This window comes from Armigeres subalbatus, chromosome 2 (genome assembly GCF_024139115.2).
Source record: "Armigeres subalbatus isolate Guangzhou_Male chromosome 2, GZ_Asu_2, whole genome shotgun sequence".
Classification (NCBI taxonomy): Eukaryota; Metazoa; Arthropoda; class Insecta; order Diptera; family Culicidae; genus Armigeres; species Armigeres subalbatus.
This window is the reverse complement of record NC_085140.1, coordinates 261647712-261653646: the sequence shown is the minus strand read 5'-3', so window position 1 is coordinate 261653646 and position 5935 is coordinate 261647712.

Here is a 5935-nt window from a genome sequence, read left to right as displayed (position 1 = left end):
AGCCAATTCCAGCGCTTAAAGAGGGAAATAAAATTTTATTAACAAATGGCGAAAAGGCTCAAAAACTTGCTCAGCAGTTTGAGAGTGCCCATAATTTTAGTCTAGGTCTCACTAGTCCAATTGAGGATCAGGTTACACGAAGCTTCGAAGACATTCTCAACCAAGATAATGTTTTTGACCCTTCGTTGGGAACTAATTTGGATGAAGTGAGATCTATTACTAAAAAATTTAAAAATATGAAAGCCCCGGGTGATGATGGTATTTTCTACATACTTATTAAAAAACGTCCTGAGAGCTCTTTATCCTTTTTGGTTAATTTATTTAACAAATGTTTTCAATTGGCATACTTCCCAGATAAATGGAAAAACGCCAAAGTTGTTCCAATTTTGAAGCCGGACAAAAATCCAGCTGAGGCTTCTAGTTATCGCTCAATCAGTTTGCTTTCTTCAATAAGCAAACTGTTTGAAAAGATTATTTTAAATAGAATGATGGTTCATATTAATGACAATTCTATTTTTGCTGATGAGCAATTTGGTTTTCGCCATGGGCATTCAACCACTCATCAGTTATTAAGAGTTACGAACTTAATTCGGCTCAACAAATCTGAAGGATATTCGACTGGAGTTGCTCTTCTTGATATAGAGAAAGCATTTGACAGTGTTTGGCATGAAAGTTTGATTGTAAAATTGATGAATTTTAATTTTCCTTTGTACATTATTAAACTGATCCAAAATTATTTATCAGATCGCTCACTGCAGGTAAACTATCAGAATTCTAAATCTGATAGATTACCTGTAAGGGCTGGTGTCCCCCAAGGCAGCATACTGGGGCCCATTTTGTATAACATTTTTACTTCTGACTTACCTGATTTACCACCAGGGTGTCAAAAATCTTTGTTTGCAGATGACACAGGTCTCTCAGCCAAAGGGCGTAGCCTTCGTGTCATTTGTAGTAGATTGCAAAAAAGTTTGAATATTTTCTCCACTTACTTGCAAAAATGGAAAATTTCCCCGAATGCTTACAAAACGCAGCTTATAATTTTCCCACATAAGCCGAGAGCTTCTTATTTGAAACCTTCTAGCAGACATATTGTCACTATGAAAGGGGTTAAAATTAATTGGTCTAACGGAGCTAAAAATTTTGGACCTCTGCTAGATCCAAATCACAATGAAGGCCTTCAAGCCAAATGTAACAAATATATTAAGTGTCTATATCCACTTATAAACAGAAAATCAAAACTTTGTCTTAAAAACAAACTTTTGATTTACAAACAAATTTTCAGACCTGCCATGTTGTATGCTGTGCCAATATGGACTAGTTGCTGCAATACCAGAAAGAAGGCACTTCAGAGGATTCAAAATAAAATTCTGAAAATGATTCTGAAGTTGCCTCCGTGGTATAGTACCAATGAACTTCATAGAATTTCTAATATTGAGACATTGCAACAAATGTCCAACAAAATAATTTCCAATTTAGACAATCTTCTATTGCAACGATTAACTCCTTGTACCCTTAGTATAAAATAGGTTAAGTTTAGTTTAAGTTGAAAACATTGTAATTCCTACATGGTTCAATTCAACCAGAGGAAAAATTCTACCTGCCAGAGGCAATTGAAATGTATTAATAAAATAACTAAAAATATAACATAGCAAATAAGGATGATACTGTTATGAAAACATGGAACACCTAGTCTAAGAGATGAATGCATGTATTAGATAATAGACAAATAAAATAAGTTAAAAAAAAAATCTTCCGAGGCCAATTCAAATGTCAAACTGTTATGATGTCGATGAAATAGTATTTTTTGTAGCTGATGACGTCATCTTCTATTGTTTTGAACGAGCCGGTGACAAGCGCGGTGTCATCATCATCAATAGACATAGACCGCTGTCATCATTGAAACGCAGTATGAAAAAAAATTATAGCCCGGGACATCCTGGCTACGATCTGGCGATGGGCTAAACAATAGGATGTCAATAGGCTGGTTTTGAACGAAATAAAACACGAGAAAATTCGGTTGCAAATTCGTGCAAAAATACAACTGAGCAGTATTCCAGTTATAAATTTCACAACGAAACTCGAATTTTTAAAACTATAACGTCTGTTGAAGATGGCATTTTTACAGTTTCAATTTCATTTCCTAATTCCCATACAATTTATAACTCTACTAAAGATGCATTTATTGATATATAAACAACTGCGCCGGTTGAAAAAAGGATACAATTAAATTCATGTTTTTGTATTAACAGCTCCAAACAAAATTGAGACGGTGAATATTGTGGGGAATAAAGTAAGTCTGAAAAATGCATTTGCATTTGTTGGTTACATTGATGGATAAAGTGGAACGTATTTCTTATTTCATGATAAAAATAATGAAATAAACTAAAATATTTAAAAATTTCATTAATAGAAAAATGATAACGGGTTTGAAATTCAATCGTACACTCAAAATAATTTTCACTTAAGAGTTACATGAAAACATATGCGGATATTTTCCATCTAGTTTCGTTTGTAGAAGTTAAATGATTTGTTAGTGATGGTACTCACTGCTCTCAATTCACTAAAAAATGTAATTAAATTTAAGTGAATTGAAATATCAACAAACACATAGATTTTAAGTGAATTGAAATTATTGTTTGCGCAATATCCATGTGAGTGATAATAATTCCCTTCCACTAGAAGGACCAAAAATAGAGTAAAGAAATATTTATTTCATACTCAAAGACTTTTGTCTTTGTAAATTGCTCTCATGATGTTTCTCCACAATTTTTCATTAGCGATTGATGCAAAACATACACTTCTATCTGAGTACCCCACTCATATATTTTCGTACAATCGTGACAAGTAGTATTCACTAGAAAAGAATATAGATTTTGTTTTCTACATTTTCATTTAAATTTCACTACACTTCTTTTTGGTATGCATATAACATGTGAGTAAGTTTTATTAAACACAAGTAAGGTCGTCATAAATGTCGATTTTTAAAGCCTACCTGATTTTTATAGTGGAAACTAAGTGACAATTATTTTGAGTGTATTGGCATTTGAAATGCCAGCATACTAAGAAGTAGGGATCCTATATTAAGAGATGTGCGAATACTTTTCCAGACAATTTAGCAACGCTGTTACTTTCGTAAACATACGCTGCCAGCACTTGCCGTGGCGCAAAATGTTGGAGCTCGAACATGACTTTGCGTTTAATGGCATTTACAGATTTCGTTATCTAACGTCCAACAGTGCATTATCACTAAAATAAAAGTGCAATACAAATGAACAAAATACCATGCATAAACGAGACTACTTCAATTTGCCAATGTAAAACAAATTGTTTATTCGACAAAACTTTTCGTAAAATCTTTTTCATTACAATCGCAATACCTTTCAATCCGCAACAATAACAATGTTCATTTGGCTCAGATTCTGACAGCTCTCAATGCTCGATTGGCTCAAGATGGCCGCTTTCGCATATCTCTGAATGTAGGATCCCTACTAAAAAGCTAATGAGAAGAAATTCGAAATTGAATCTCAGTAGGCTGACAGGGAATTCTAGATGAACGGTGAAAATAAACATCATTCAGTGTTGCGTATTTGAGGCGTGAACATGCGAATTATTCTTCGGTGTTCCGCGCTTGTTTTCGTTGGTAAAAGGCAAATCGGAAGATGGATTTGGCTACGACACTGGTATCATATCACAACTTGGTATTATTTAATGTTTGATAAAAATTTTTTATAATGTTTATTTATAATTAATGTTTGATAATAATTAATACACCATAGAAGTAATCTTCAGATACTCTAGTGACACTGACAAATACCTGAACCATACCTCCTGTTGTGAATGTCATCATGTTATTAGACACATATTAAAAACCTCAGACAATATTTTGGAGCTAGTTTCTCTTGCTCGAGCATCGATCACATAATGTGTTTTTAACCCATTTCTTGATGCCATGCCATGGTTCCCCCAAACACACGCGACGCGACAGTCGCAACGCGATTCTATCGCTTGGCGACAGCGATTCTGTCGCCGTTAGTATGGAAACGTAAATAGAACATTGCATGCAGCGACCCAACGATAGAATCGCGACGACTAGTTGTCGCCGTCGCGGCGATGTAATCGCTTAGGTCTGGGGAGCCTTTAGGCTTTCAGAGATCGTGTACGTACACGCACCTTTTACTCACACTTTTACTCCTTTTACTCGGTTTGTTTGCAACCACGAGCAGCTGTCACGGCAAAATCAAATGGGATTGTTTGCAACCACGAACCCGCGTTCGTGTTGGTGAGAAATGTCTGCAAGACCCTAATGCAGAGGTACTTAGTGCTTGTATATCTCGAAGCGGTGTGGCCGGTGCCTGCAGTGCGTCGGGCACGTAGCCAGAATGTTGAACAGTAATGAATCGCCTGCTTTGAGCGTGCTTACAGCGGCACACTAGAAGTTAACTTTCTGAAATCAGTATGGCGAAAGGCATCTAAGGTTCGATTTCTCAAAATTAAGCAGCTTCATCGATAAAATATTTGGTAGGCGTAGTAGCGGACACCATTCTTCATAACCGGTACCAAATAGTTTTTCATGGAAAGTTCCTCATTTTGAGAAAACCTGCGTTAGATGTATTTCGCCATACAAATTTCTGGGGGTTACCTCTTCTTGGCTATTTACGCATATACGATAGCGCCTGGATGTGGAAGCGGCGGGTAGAAAATCAGCCACTGCCAACAATTCATTCGGTGTAAATGGTTCTCGACATCGACCCGTCGGTTACTAGAAGGCGTAGTGCCCAGCGAGCATGGTGGATCGATCAGGCGGAAGACAATTTGCGAAACCTCCGCAGACTGCGTGGTTGGCGACGTGTAGTCATGGTCCGAGATGGATCGAGAAGACTTTTATGCACTGCACAGGCCACTCCGGCCTTAGTCTGAGAAAATAATAATAACGATAAGCACAATCGTTTCAATTAGTTTGCTAGTGGTGGCCTACGAAAAGGTGAGTTGACATCCGGGAAGGAGCGCCTAACATAGCTCTGGCCCTCACAAGTTCCAATACTCTCGCTTCCACGGGTCTTCCTATGACAATTGGGTTTTTAGGGGTATTGAGATTATTACATATCTTGAATCTATGATAAAAACTGAGCCTATGAATGTGAAAAAAATATGTTGTAACTCAGGAAAAGGTGTTCTATCGAATGAATAAACAAAATCAACATGGTATGGAAATGCTAATATCATCTTCCAAACTTGGACGTTCATGTTCATGATAGAATTAGAGGCGAAAGTATAGAATTGATAGTTCCGTACGGTTCAACACACGCCGACTGGAAGATGCCACGATGAAACGGTCCTTCGTTGAAGAACTGCAGACGCGTGCTGCAGATATTCCGAAAGGTGGCTGCCTGGTAGAACAATGGACCGCCATCAAGAATGCCCTCATCGACACCAGCGAGAACAATCTGGGCGAACTGCGCACCCAGAGAAAACAATGGATCACCTATGAGATCTGGAGGAAGATAGAGGAGCGAAGAGAAGCCAAAGCCGCGATAGAGCGATCAAAAACCAGAGGAGCCGAAGTCTTAGACCGACAACGATACTCGGCTCTTGAGAAGGAAGTAAAACGCTCATGTCGACAAGCGAGCGTGGACAGACTCTCTGGCCGATGAAGGACAGAGAGCCGCAGCAACTGGGGACATTCGCCTACTCTACGATATCTCACGACACTTAAGCGGGGCAAAGATGAATGCAACTATGCCTGTGAAAGACGCGAATGATCAGTTATTGACCGACCCAACTGACCAGCTGAAACGCTGGTTCGAGAACTTCGAACAACTTTTTCAAGTGCCAGCCAGGCCACCACCACCTCGGCATGATCTGCCTAGGATCCGACGTATAACACGCGTCAATACCGAAGCTTCATCACTGCTAGAGATTCAAACAGCCATCCAAA